The sequence below is a fragment of the Symphalangus syndactylus genome, chromosome 17 (genome assembly GCF_028878055.3).
Source record: "Symphalangus syndactylus isolate Jambi chromosome 17, NHGRI_mSymSyn1-v2.1_pri, whole genome shotgun sequence".
NCBI lineage: Eukaryota > Metazoa > Chordata > Mammalia > Primates > Hylobatidae > Symphalangus > Symphalangus syndactylus.
In genome coordinates, this window is record NC_072439.2 from 56420979 (window position 1) to 56435078 (window position 14100).

Here is a 14100-nt window from a genome sequence, read left to right on the forward strand (position 1 = left end):
GCAGTGGTTTGTAGTTCTCCTTGAAGAGGTCCTTCACATCCCTTGTAAGTTAGATTCCTAGGTATTTTAGTCTCTTTGAAGCAGTTGTGAATGGGAGTTTACTCATGATTTGGCTGTTTGTCTGCTATTTGTGTATAGGAATGCTTGTGATTTTTGCACACTGATTTTGTATCCTGAGACTTTGCTGAAGTTGCTTATCAGCTTAAGGAGATTTTGGGCTGAGATAATGGGATTTTGTAGATATACAATCATGTCATCTGCAAACAGGGACAATTTGACTTCCTCTTTTCCTGATTGAATACCCTTTATTTCATTCTCCTGCCTGGTTGCCCTGGCCAGAACTTTCAACACTATGTTGAATAGGAGTGGTGAGAGAGGGCATCCCTGTCTTGTGCCAGTTTTCAAAGGGAATGCTTCCAGTTTTTGCCCATTCAGTATGATATTGGCTGTGGGTTTGTCATAGATAGCTCTTATTATTTTGAGATATGTCCCATCAATACCTAATTTATTAAGAGTTTTTAGCATGAAGGGCTGTTGAATTTTGTCAAAGGCCTTTTCTGCATCTATTGAGATAATCATGTGGTTTTTGTCTTTGGTTCTGTTTATATGCTGGATTATGTTTATTGATTGGCGTATGTTGAACCAGCCTTGCATCCCAGGGATGAAGCCCACTTGATCATGGTGGATAAGCTTTTTGATGTGCTGCTGGATTCGATTTGCCAGTATTTTATTGAGGATTTTTGCACCGATGTTCATCAGGGATATTGGTCTAAAACTCTGTTTTTTTGTTGTGTCTCTGCCAGGCTTTGGTATCAGGATGATGCTGGCCTCATAAAATGAGTTAGGGAGGATTCCCTCTTTTTCTGTTGATTGGAATAATTTCAGAAGGAATGGTACCAGCTCCTCCTTGTACCTCTGGTAGAATTCGGCTGTGAATCCATCTGGTCCTGGACTTTTTTTGGTTGGTAAGCTATTAATTATTGCCTCAATTTCAGAGCCTGTTATTGGTCTATTCAGAGATTCAACTTCTTCCTGGTTTGGTCTTGGGAGGGTGTATGTGTCCAGGAATTTATCCATTTCTTCTAGATTTTCTAGTTTATTTGCGTAGAGGTGTTTATAGTATTCTCTGATGGTAGTTTGTATTTTTATGGGATAGGTGTTGATATCCCCTTTATCATTATTTATTGCATTTATTTGATTCTTCTCTCTTTTCTTTTTTATTATTCTTGCTAGCAGTCTATCAATTTTGTTGATCTTTTCAGAAAACCAGCTCCTGGATTCATTGTTTTTTTGAAGGATTTTTTGTGTCTCTATTTCCTTCAGTTCTGCTCTGATCTTAGTTATTTCTTGTCTTCTACTAGCTTTTGAATGTGTTTGCTCTTACTTCTCTACTTCTGTTAATTGTGATGTTAGGGTGTCAATTTTAGATCTTTCCTGCTTTCTCTTGTGGGCATTTAGTGCTATAAATTTCCCTCTACACACTGCTTTGATTTTTTCCCAGAGATTCTAGTATGTTGTGTCTTTGTTCTCGTTGCTTTCAAAGAACATCTTTATTTCTGCCTTCATTTTGTTAGGTACCCAGTAGTCATTCAGAAGCAGGTTATTCAGTTTCCATGTAGTTGAGTGGTTTTGAGTGAGTTCCTTAATCCTGAGTTCTAGTTTGATTGCACTGGGTCTCAGAGAGAGTTTGTTATAATTTCTGTTCTTTTACATTTGCTGAGGAGTGCTTTACTTCCAACTATGTGGTCAATTTTGGAATAGGTGTGGTGTGGTGCTGAAAAGAATGTATATTCTGTTGATGTGGGGTAGAGAGTTCTGTAGATGTCTATTAGGTCCGCTTGGTGCAGAGCTGAGTTCAGTTCCTGGATATCCTTTTTAACTTTCTGTCTCATTGATCTGTCTAATGTTGCCAGTGGGGTGTTAAAGTCTCCCATTATTATTGTGTGGGAGTCTAAGTCTCTTTGTAGGTCTCTAAGGACTTGCTTTATGAATCTGGATGCTCCTGTATTAGGTGCATATATATTTAGGATAGTTAGCTCTTCTTGTTGAATGGATCCCTTTACCATTATGTAATGGCCTTCTTTGTCTCTTTTGATCTTTGTTGGTTTAAAGTCTGTTTTAATAGAGACGGGGATTGCAACCCCAGCCTTTTTTTGTTTTCCATTTGCTTGGTAGATCTTCCTCCATCCCTTTATTTTGAGCCTATGTGTGTCTCTGCACGTGAGAATGGGTTTCCTTAATACAGCACACTGATGGATTTTGACTCTTTATCCAATTTGCCAGTCTGTGTCTTTTAATTGGAGCATTTAGCCCATTTACATTTAAGGTTAATATTGTTATGTGTGAATTTGATACTGTCATTATGACGTTAGCTGGTTATTTTGCTCATTAGTTGATGCAGTTTCTTCCTAGCCTTGATGGTCTTTACAGTTTGGCATGTTTTTGCAGTGGCTGGTACTGGTTGTTCCTTTCCATGTTTAGTGCTTCCTTCAGGAGCTCTTTTAGGGCAGGCCTAGTGGTGACAAAATCTCTCAGCATTTTCTTGTCTGTAAAGGATTTTATTTCTCCTTCTGTTATGAAGCTTAGTTTGGTTGGATATGAAATTCTGGGTTGAAAATTCTTTTCTTTAAGAATGTTGAATATTGGCCCCCACTCTCTTCTGGCTTGTAGAGTTTCTGCCGAGAGATCAGCTGTTAGTCTGATGGGCTTCCCTTTGTGGGTAACCTGACCTTTCTCTCTGGCTGCCCTTAACATTTTTTCCTTGATTTTGACTTTGGTGAATCTGACAATTATGTGTCTTGGAGTTGCTCTTCTCGAGAAGTATCTTTGTGGCGTTCTCTGTATTTCCTGAATTTGAATGTCGGCCTGCCTTGCTAGATTGGGGAAGTTCTCCTGGATAATATCCTGCAGAGTGTTTTCCAACTTGGTTCCATTCTCCCCGTCACTTTCAGGAACACCAATCAGATGTAGATTTGGTCTTTTCACATAGTCTCTTATTTCTTGGAGGCTTTGTTCATTTCTTTTTACTCTTTTTTCTCTAAACTTCTCTTTTTGCTTCATTTCATTCATTTGATCTTCCATCACTGATACCCTTTCTTCCAATTGATCAAATCAGCTACTGAGGCTTGTGCTTTTGTCAGGTAGTTCTCGTGCCGTGGTTTTCAGCTCCGTCAGGTCCTTTAAGGACTTCTCTGCATTGGTTATTCTATTTAGCCATTTGTCTAATCTTTTTCAAGGTTTTTAACTTATTTTCCATGGGTACAAACTTCCTCCTTTAGCTCGGAGTAGTTTGATCATCTGAAGCCTTCTTCTCTCAACTCGTCAAAGTCATTCACCATCCAGCTTTGTTCCATTGCTGGTGAGAAGCTGCATTCCTTTGAAGGAGGAGAGGCGCTCTGATTTTTAGAGTTTTCAGTTTTTCTGTTCTGTTTTTTCCCCATCTTTATGGTTTTATCTACCATTGGTCTTTTATGATGGTAATGTACAGATGGGGTTTTGGTGTGGATGTCCTTTCTGTTTGTTAGTTTTCCTTCTAACAGTCAGGACCCTCAGCTGCAGGTCTGTTGGAGTTTGCTGGAGGTCCACTCCAGACCCTGTTTGCCTGGGTATCAGCAGTGGAGGCTGCAGAACAGTGGATATTGGTGAACAGCAAACGTTGCTGCCTGATTATTCCTCTGGAGGTTTTGTCTCAGAGGAGTACCTGGCCGGGTGAGGTGTCAGTCTGCTTGTACTGGGGGGTGCCTCCCAGTTAGGCTACTCGAGGGTCAGGGACCCACTTGAGGAGGCAGTCTGTCTGTTCTCAGATTTCCAGCTGCATGCTGGGAGAACCACTACTCTCTTCAATGGTGTCAGACAGGGACATTTAAGTCTGCAGAGGTTTCTGCTGCCTTTTGTTTGGCTATGCCCTGCACCCAGAGGCAGCGTCTACAGAGGTAGGCAGGCCTCCTTGAGCTGTGGTGGGCTCCACCCAGTTCGAGCTTCCTGGCTACTTTGTTTACCTACTCAAGCCTTGGCAATGGCAGGCACCCCTCCCCCAGCCTCACTGCTGCCTTGCAGTTTGATCTCAGTCTGCTGTGCTAGCAATGAGGAAGGCTCCATGGGCTTATGACCCTCTGAGCCAGGCGCGGGATACTATCTCCTGGTGTGCCGTTTGCTAAGACCATTGGAAAAGCGCAGTATTAGGGTGGGAGTGACATGATTTTCCAGGTGCCATCTGTCACCCATTTTCTTGGCTAGGAAAGGGAATTCCCTGACCTCTTGCACTTCCCAGGTGAGGCGATGCCTTGCCCTGCTTCGGCTCACACTCAGTGTGCTGCACCCACTGTCCTGCACCCACTGTCCAACAATCCCCAGTGAGATGAACCCGGTATCTCAGTTGGAAATGCAGAAATCATTCATCTTCTGCATTGCTCACGCTGGGAGCTGTAGACCCTGGAGCTGTTCCTATTCGGCCATCTTGGCTCCACCCCAGTGCATTTTCAATAACCAGAATAACTTTTAGGAGACCATGAAGAAAGATTTCTAAGAAGCTTCTTTGTGCCTTAAAAAATTTTACTCAGTTTCTGTGAGTGAGCTTTGTTCATCTATCTCACTTATAATAGAACTTTGTATCTTTAATGATTGTAAATTCTGTCTTTAATTTGTTAATGCAAATTCACATTAATTTAAATAAAAGTTATGGTTCTGCCAGAATAGCTTAGGTGAAGACATTTATTTTTATCTCACTGCTTCTTTGGCTACTTTAAAACATGAACTATATGTAATATAGTATTACAAACTGTTAAACAACCTACAGAGTGCTAAATTACAGAAATTTTACAGGAATAAATTGCAGACAATTTAAACAACCTACAGAAAATTACATGGCAATAATTCCATTAGGCTTGTAGTTTATTAAGCCCTGATGTAATTATATCTTTGCAAAGCACTACAGGCAATTTATTTCTCTAAAAGTCCACACTATATCTAAAAATTCTCAAAGCCTGATATCTGAAAATCCTCAAAGACTAGGAAATAGTGTAAAAAGTTATAGTTGAATATTATAAAATAACATTCTTAGCAATGTGGGGCTTTGACAATAAAAAAGTTACCACAGGACCAAATGAAATACTTTAGTTTTGTTTTATAAAAATAAATAAAGCATCATAGATAAAGTTAATCATGAAGGTAGTTTTTTTTCTGTTTTTTTATAAATAGAGTGCTATGCACCCAAAACATTTTAGAGTACTGGCTTAGCATAAGACGCTTACAAACTTATCAACAGATCTCAAGTGAAAGATCCATAAATTATTCAATTTCACACATAAAACATATAAATAAAATTCATATTTTATAAATACAAATAGATGAGTATATAAATTTATAATTTATATAATTGTATATATATCTACATTATATAAAATACATGCATACTCTGCTTCAGCTGATAGTTTTCCAAGAAAGTGACTAGCAATTTGGCATCATAGGAGAACTCAAATGCTGTGATTTATTTTCTTCTTTTTGAATGTATCATTAGAAACTTACAGCATCTTAGTACTATCTAATAACTATGAGTTAAGGACACAATTTCACATGGCCCAAAGTCAGAGAGACTTTTTTTGTGAATATAATCTTTAGAAACCTGATTAATATGCTGTCAGTTCAAAGACAGTACTTGATATTTGTGGGGATTGTTTTAAAGGTCTCTCAGATGGGAAATTACTTTTTTTTTTATTTAACGATTCCGTGGATAAGACACAAAAATATTAAAGATATGTGTGTAGAGAGGAAATGGTTTCTCATTAGTGGGTGTTGTTTATTCAGTTTTAATAATACTCATTCTGGACATGGATCTTAACCATAGTAGTTATGTAACATCATTTAGCCATATAATAAAACTATCTGGAGGAGAGCTTTTATATAGAGCTGTGTGAAGCTGTTAAATGGATTGGGAATAACTCAACCTATCCCATAGAATAAAAATATAAATAATATACTGCCATCCTAACATCATAATATACTATAAACATTCATTCATTCATTCATTCAACAACTATTAGAGTGTCTAGCAATCACACAATGTACATTAGTGGTATACAGAACATTGTGGTTCCTGTTCTTGTGAATCTTACAGTCTAATCACTTTTCATATTATCACCTTCCTTAAATTCCTCTTTGAAAATAACCTCTCATCCCAAGGGACTCAATGTAATAAATAATTAATGCTTGTGATGAGAATGTTCTAATGCAAAAAAATAAAGTTGACTAAGCCTTAAGTTAGTAATGAGGTAATGCAGCGGGAACCCTTGTGCCTTATTATGAGGTCCACTTGAGTTACAAGACTTCAAAGAAATTCTTTCAAACATCTCAGTATTTCAAGAATAGAATATTACCCTGAGCTAATTACTATCACTATAAATAATATGCAAGGGAGTTCTGCTATTAATTTTTAGTTTCTTTTTTATTAGAGAGCTGGTGAAAACTGTTATGTAGTTATGAGAATGGTTTTCGGTTCTGATATAGTCCCTTTCTCTTCATCTTGCATGGTTTATGTTATGCTACTCCTTGATGATTATGTACCCCCCGCCCCCCTGCACCCTCGTTATTTCTGTCCCATACCAGGATGTATTGGGATATTGCTCCTTTTAAAATAATGCCTTTCTTAGCATTTTCAGAAATATCTCATTCTCTACATCTACAATTGCTCAAAGTTTAAGTACCAAAAGTTAATCAACCATGTTCTCAAAGATGGTTGCTCTTTCCAATCCTTTGCAAAATGAATGACATACATTGCCATGGAAGTAATTTCTCTCTTTGCTAAGTGCTATAGCTTTGCTTTTTCACCTGAGCACTCTGTGCACTCTTTAAGCATCATTATCTTGTCTTGAGGTGATATCTGGAGCATGTAATGGGAAATATGTTTTATCTTATGTCTTTCAGCAGAAAAGCAACTGTGTTATTGTGGTCTAAGCTTTCCTCACTAGGTTAAAACAAGGACTTTGAAACATTTCTTGGTTTATTTTAGGGGTTGGCAAACTATGACCTGTTTTTGTACATAAAGTTTTATCAGAACACAGTCACACCCATTCATTTACTTTTTCTTAAATGGCTGCATTCAAGCTACAACAACAGAGCTGAACTCTGAGTAGCTCTGAAAGGAGCTATGTGAACAAGAAAGACAAAAATATTTACTATCTGGCCCTTTTCAAAAAACATTTTGTTGATTCTTGGTTTATATGAAGGAGGAACATTTCAATGTAAAATTATCTCTGATTGGTAGAATGTTTGGGTCATTTGTGAGATTTAGACATATCCATATACCCTGTCTATTCTAAAATACATAACAATATGCTATATTATGCAATAAAATATATATACATAAATTATGTATAATTATTAATATTAATGGCAACAATATCAATGGCTAATATTTTAGTTCTTATAATGTGCTAGACATTCTTCTAAGTTATTTACATGTATTAACTAATTTAATTTCACAATCTTATGATATGGGTATTAGGTTTAGCCCCGTTTTCCAGACAGAGGAACTGAAGCAGAGGTTAAATAACCAAACTATAGCCACACTGCTGGTAATCCAAGGGGTTAGGACTGAACCTGATTATTCAGAGACAGAACTCTGGCTTATAGGGACAGGATGGTGGGTGCTTTATTTTTCTGCCCTATTCTCTCAATTTCTTGCTTTTCCAAACATACTGTGAGCCTCAATAAATCAGAGTGATTGCTAGGGAAGAGAACTTCTTGAGGCAATACACATTTTACAGTCCCTAAATCGCACATGGCCTCCTGTTCTTTCTTTTCATTTAGTATCATTGAGCTCCAAGGTCTTACAAACATTACCTCAGTAACTTTTAGTTTCCTAAGAAAAAGTTAGGTTTTGTCCAGACTACACTTGAGATGTTAAAGCACGCAAACAAAATCATTTGTTCACCACAATTCAGTGACAATTAGAAATTAAATAGATCTCCCTCGTTTTCCTCATGCCTCGTCTACTCACAAAGGTGGAAGTGACTTTAAGATATGTAGTGAGAAATACCCCTAGTTTGGGTGTATTTGGGAGTGCAGTGGGGCGGTCTTGGCTCATTGCAGCATCGACCTCCCAAGCGCAACCATCCTCCCACCTCGTTTTTTGATTTTTGTGTAGAAACGAGGTCTCACTCTGTTGCCCAGGCTGGTCTTGAACTCCTGTCTGCCTTGGTCTCCAAAGTTCTGGGATTACAGGCATAAGCCACCATGCCCAAACTTTAGGTGCATTTGAAGTGAAGCATTTATGAAGGATTTTTTAAAATTTTGAATGAAAGAAAAACATGGTGAGGGCTTAAAAATAAGAGTCCTGCAAAGGTGAAAAGTGGTATCAATTCTCTAGTTACTGTAGTGGAGAAGTTGGAATCTGATAACCCAAATGTCTCATTGTGGATTTCTTTTTCTTTTCTTTTTCTTTTTTTTTTTTTTTTTGAGATGGAATATCGTTCTGTTGCCCAGGCTGGAGTGCAGTGGTGCAATCTCAGCTCACTGCAAGCTCCACCTCCCAGGTTCACGCCATTCTCCTGCCTCAGCCTCCCAGAGTAGCTGGGACTACAGGGGCCCACCACCACGCCCGGCTAATTTTTTTGTATTTTTAGTAGAGACGGGGTTTCACCGTGTTGGCCAGGATGGTCTCGATCTCCTGACCTCGTGATCCACCCGTCTTGGCCTCCCAAAGTGCTGGGATTACAGGCGTGAGCCACCGCGCCCGGCCCTCATTGTGGATTTCTTTGAATCCTTCAACAAGTCCCTTAATCTATGGCTGAATTCCACTATCTTCATAAACATAATAATATCTATCTTGAAGAACTTTTAAAGCTCAGATGAAAAGCAGATCAGAATAACAGAAGTCACTGTATACAAAATTAAATTCTCCATTTGGTGCTCAGATTAATATGCTTTGCAATGAAAAGAGAGGAGAGAAAGGGAAGAGGAAGCAATATATATATATATAGAGAGAGAGAGAGAGAGATTGAGAGAGGAGAGAAGAGAGAAAAGGGAAGGGAGAAAGAGAATACATAGTGGACTTGGATTTGAGGTGTCCAAGCAGATGTATTCTGGTGCTTGTGTCAAGGCATTGGAATTTAAAGAAATATGGTCAGCCCAGAAAGTTAGGGATATAGACAAGTTAATAGACAAAGATTACATATTTTAAAGTTTATTTGTTTCAAAAAGGATTTGAGACGAATGCCATTAAGTCAGACTTGAAAATGGGCTAAATATAAGTAAAGGTATGGCAAACAACAGTCACAAAAGTACAAAAGAAAACTATCTTCTCCTTGTGCAGAAGTTATGACTACTGGCAGTTTCACGTGTACACACAAATGAAATCTACACTTACATATGTTTCAATATATTGTTCTTTCATGAATCAAATTTCACTGGAGATTGCATCATATCATCACTTAATTATTTTTATGTTACTATTTTGTATTTTATTTTATGGATAAACTATAATTTATTTATTTTCTAATTGAAGTGCATATTAGTTTTTTTCGTATTATTTTGCTTTACAACACAATCCCAAATGCTGTCTACAAGAGACTCACTTTAGAACCAAAGACACAGTAGGTAAAAGTGAAAGGACAGAAAAAGATACTTCATGCAAATAGTAAGAAAAAAGAGAGCAGATTATTGTAATAGCAGACAATAGAGACCAAACAAAAAAAATGCTTACAAGAGACAAAAAAAGGACATTGTATGTTAATAAAAGTGTCAATACAACAAGAAATTCTATGCTTTTGCCAAGAAACTGTAGCAAGCTCATTTATTAGCTTTGCAAGTTAGCTTGGTGAAGATAAAATGTACCCGCATTTCTTTGCAATATCCCCCAACTGTCAACAACATACATGTTCATCTGTGGTGGAATTAATAAATAAATTGTGGAAAGTTATCATTATTATCAAGTATTATGTCCTGCACGTAATTGTATGAGCTAGGCTTGTATAGGACATAAAAAACATTTATGCATCTAATATCAGACCATCAAAATATACAAAACTGGGCCGGGCACGGTGGCTCACGCCTGTAATCCCAGCACTTTGGGAGGCTGAGGTGGGGGGATCACCTGAGGTCAGGAGTTCAAAACCAGCCTGGACAACATGGCGAAACCCCATCTCTACTGAAAATACAAAAAGTAGCTGGGCGTGGTGGCGCCTGACTGTAATCCCAGCTACTTAGGAGGCTGAGGCAGGAGAATTGCTTGAACTTGGGAGGCTGAGGTTGCAGTGAGCTGAGATCACGCCACTGCACTCCAACCTGGCAACAGAGCAAGACTCAGCCTCATCAAAATAAAAAAAAGAAAATATACAAGGCTGAATAATGTTCCATCATATGTATGCATCACGTTTTGTTTATCAGTTTATCTGCTGATGGACATTTGAGTTGCTTCCAGCTCTTGGTCATTGTAAATAGTGATGCTATAAAAATTCATGTGCAGATATCTCTTTGAGATTCTGCTTTAAATTCTTTGGATATATACCCAGAAGTGAAATTGTTGGGTCACGTATTAGTTCTATTTTTTATTTTTAAAGGCATCATCATATTGTTATTCATAGTGCTTGCACCATCTTATAGTCCTACTAACAATACATAAGAGTTTAAATTTCTCTGCATCCTTGCCAACACTTGCTATTGTCATTTTTTGATAGTGGTCTTTGCTATCACTTTTTCATTTAAATTTTTACCTGTTGAATTTATTTTGGCATAAGAACTTAGAAAAAAACATTATTTTATTTTTATTTCCCAAGAAGCTATTCAATTGTACCAACATAATTTTATGTATGTATTCTATCTTTTCCCAATTGATTTGATATGACACCTTCAATATACAGGTATAATAATTTCCCATATGAATTAGGTCTATTTGAGACTTTCTTTTCTGTTGTACTGATTCTTTTCTGTTGATTCATCAAAAGAAATAATATTTTTCAATGAATTCAATTGAAGTATAGCATGAATACAGAAAAGTGTGCAAATGATAAGTGTGCAAATCAAAAGTTTTCACAGTGAACTAACCTTGAAGAAAAACACATTAGCAGAGTGTAAGAAGCCACATTGTTCTCCTTCTAGTTACTACTTTTCCTCATGCAACCACTATGCTGATTTTAATCTGTAATTATTGATTAGGTTTCCTTGGAATGAATAATGTACTTTTGTGTGTCTAGCTTCATTTGTTCAATGTAATGTTTGTAAAATTTATTCATGTTTTGGAATACAGTGGTTTGTTCTTTCTCTTTGATGTATAGTATTTAAGTTTATGAACTTTCCACAATTTATTTATTAATTCCACCACAGATGAACATGTATGTTGTTGACAGTTGGGGGATATTGCAAAGAAATGCTGGTAGATTTTATCTTTGCCAAGCTAACTTGCAAAGCTAATAAATGAGCTTGCTACAGTTTCTTGGCAAAAGCATAGAATTCCTGGTCCAGAAATAAAAGACTGCAACAGCAATGGTCAAAATATTATCATTTTCTTTTGCCAGTTTCCCAACCCCAAATTCCTAAAGGAACAGGTGAAGAGGATGAGGTAACATCCATACATACAGTAAGGGTTATGTTAGAGAAGAGGAACTCTTAGTTTAGGGAATGCAAATACAGTCATGCGCCACATAATGACATTTTGGTCATAATGAAGTTTCAGTCAACGACAGACCGTATATAGAAAGGTGGCCCCATATGAGCGGAACAATTTCTGTTGCCTAGTGACACTGTAGCTGTCATAACATCATAGCACAATGAATTACTCATATGTTTGTGGTGATGCTAGAGTTTTTGTTTCTATTTTTAATTCTATTTTTGGAAGGAAGGATGGCTGATTTTGTAGAGAAGAGTTGGGTAAAATTATGTTTTCACCATCTTTGATTGGAAGTCCCTTTAATAAATAGCTAGTGTAAACAAACCTATTGTGCTTCCAGTCCTATACAAGTCTAGCTCATACAATTACGTGCAGGACATAATACTTGATAATAATGATAAATGACTATGTTACTAGTTTACATATATACTGTACTATGCTTTTAATTGTTATTTTAGATTTTACATCTTGTACTTACAAAAAAGAAGTTAACTGTAAAATAGCCTCAGGCAGGTCCTTCAGGAGGTAATCCAGAAGAAGGCATTGTCATCATAAGAGATCACAATTCCATGCATGTTATTGCCCCTGAAGAGCTTCCAGTGGGTCAAGATGTGGACATGGAAGGCCATGATGTTGATGATCCTGACCCTGTGTAGGCCTAAGCTAATGTGTAGGGTCGTAGTTTAAAAAAAAATTTAAGAAGTAAAAAAATGTAAAATTAAAAATATAAAAGTTTATAGAATAACTATATAAACAGAGAAAATATTTTTAACTGCACAATGTGTTTGCATTTTAAGCTAAGTGTTATTACAAAAAGTCAAAAAGTGAAAAACATTTTGTTTATAAACTTACAGTAAGCTAAGATTAATTTATTATTAAATAAATAACTTTAAAAAATAAATCTAGTATAGCCTAAGTGTACAGTGTATATAAAGTCTACAATGGTGTACAGTAAAGTTCTAGGCCTTCACATTCACTCATCATTTATTCATTAACTCGTCCAGAGCAACTTTTAGTCCTGCAAGCTTCATTCATGATAAATGCCCTGTAGAAGTATACCACTTTATCTTTTATACCACCATTTTATCTTTTATACCACCTTTTTACTGTATCTTTTTAATGTTTAGATATGTTTAGATACACAAATATTTAGGCAAATATTGTGTTAACAATTGCCTACAGTATTCAGTACAGTAACATGTACAGTCACATGCTGTACAGGTTGGCAGCCTAGGAGCAATAGGCTGGACCATCTAGCCTAGGTGTGCAGTAGGCTATACTATCTAGGTTTGTGTAAACACCCTCTATGATATTAGCATAATCCACTGACAAAATTGCCTGAGGAAACATTTCTTAGAACATATCCCTATTGTTAAGTGACACCTGATTGCAGCTGATAATGAGAATACCTGCCTCTTACCCTGGAGACACTATCTCTTTCTTCCAAGGCTGTGAGCAAATTTGCCCTTTATTTTGGAAGGAGATAGTTTCTTTTTCTTCCCAGGCTGTTTGATACATACAAACTGCACTGAAAAGAGAATCCAGAAAAAAGGCAGTTGGTGTCTTTTCTTGCAAAACATACAGAAACACGAGAGACCCATGGAGAATTGCTTCCCCACAGGAATAAGACAAGGTTATCCACTATTGGCATTACTGTTTAATATATTATTAATAATATTACCCAGTGCTATGAGGAAAAATACAGAGTTTGAAAAGGATAGATGTAAATAAAAAAATTATCATAATGTGCAGATGAAATTATCATAAACATAAAAGTACCCAAAGAATTTATAGATAAATTATGACAGCTACAAAGAGAATTGTTGGGTATAAGATCAACTTTAAAAAATCAGTAGCAGGAACAAACAACTTAAAAAATCTAATAAAATACTTATTTTCATAATTTAATTCCTTGAAGCACTAAAAGTTATGAAGTATTTGAGGAATCAATTTAACCAGTAACACTCAAGCTCTACTTAGAGAAAACTTGAAAGCTTTAATAAAAAAGGCATAGAAGATGATCTAAATGGAGAGATTCTATGATTCTGGATAAAATGACTTAGTATTAAAATGATAGAAATTATTTCTAAAAATAGCTATATACTAAATACAATTCACATAAAAATTCGAGTTGAATTTCTTGAGAAATTCAATGAACTTAAATTACTTGGGAAAAATAGAGGTCCATGAAAAGCTAAGTCAGTATTATAAAAAAGCAACAATACATGCAATAAAGCTATTGTTGTAAAGGTAGTATGTTATTAGTACAAGAACATATGAACTACCAATACAACAGAAGACAGTTCAGAGACAGGACTGAATGTATATGATGCAGCCCATTGGCTGCTTCCGCCTGCTAAGCCCATCGGCTGCTTCCTCCTGTAATTTTGAAACCTGAGGAAATGAGGAAGAAAATGGTTGAAGCCAACTGATCTAAATGGCAGTGCCAAGGGTTGGTTAATCAGTGGTGCAACATGCCTTCAAAGAACTAGGGTTTACCT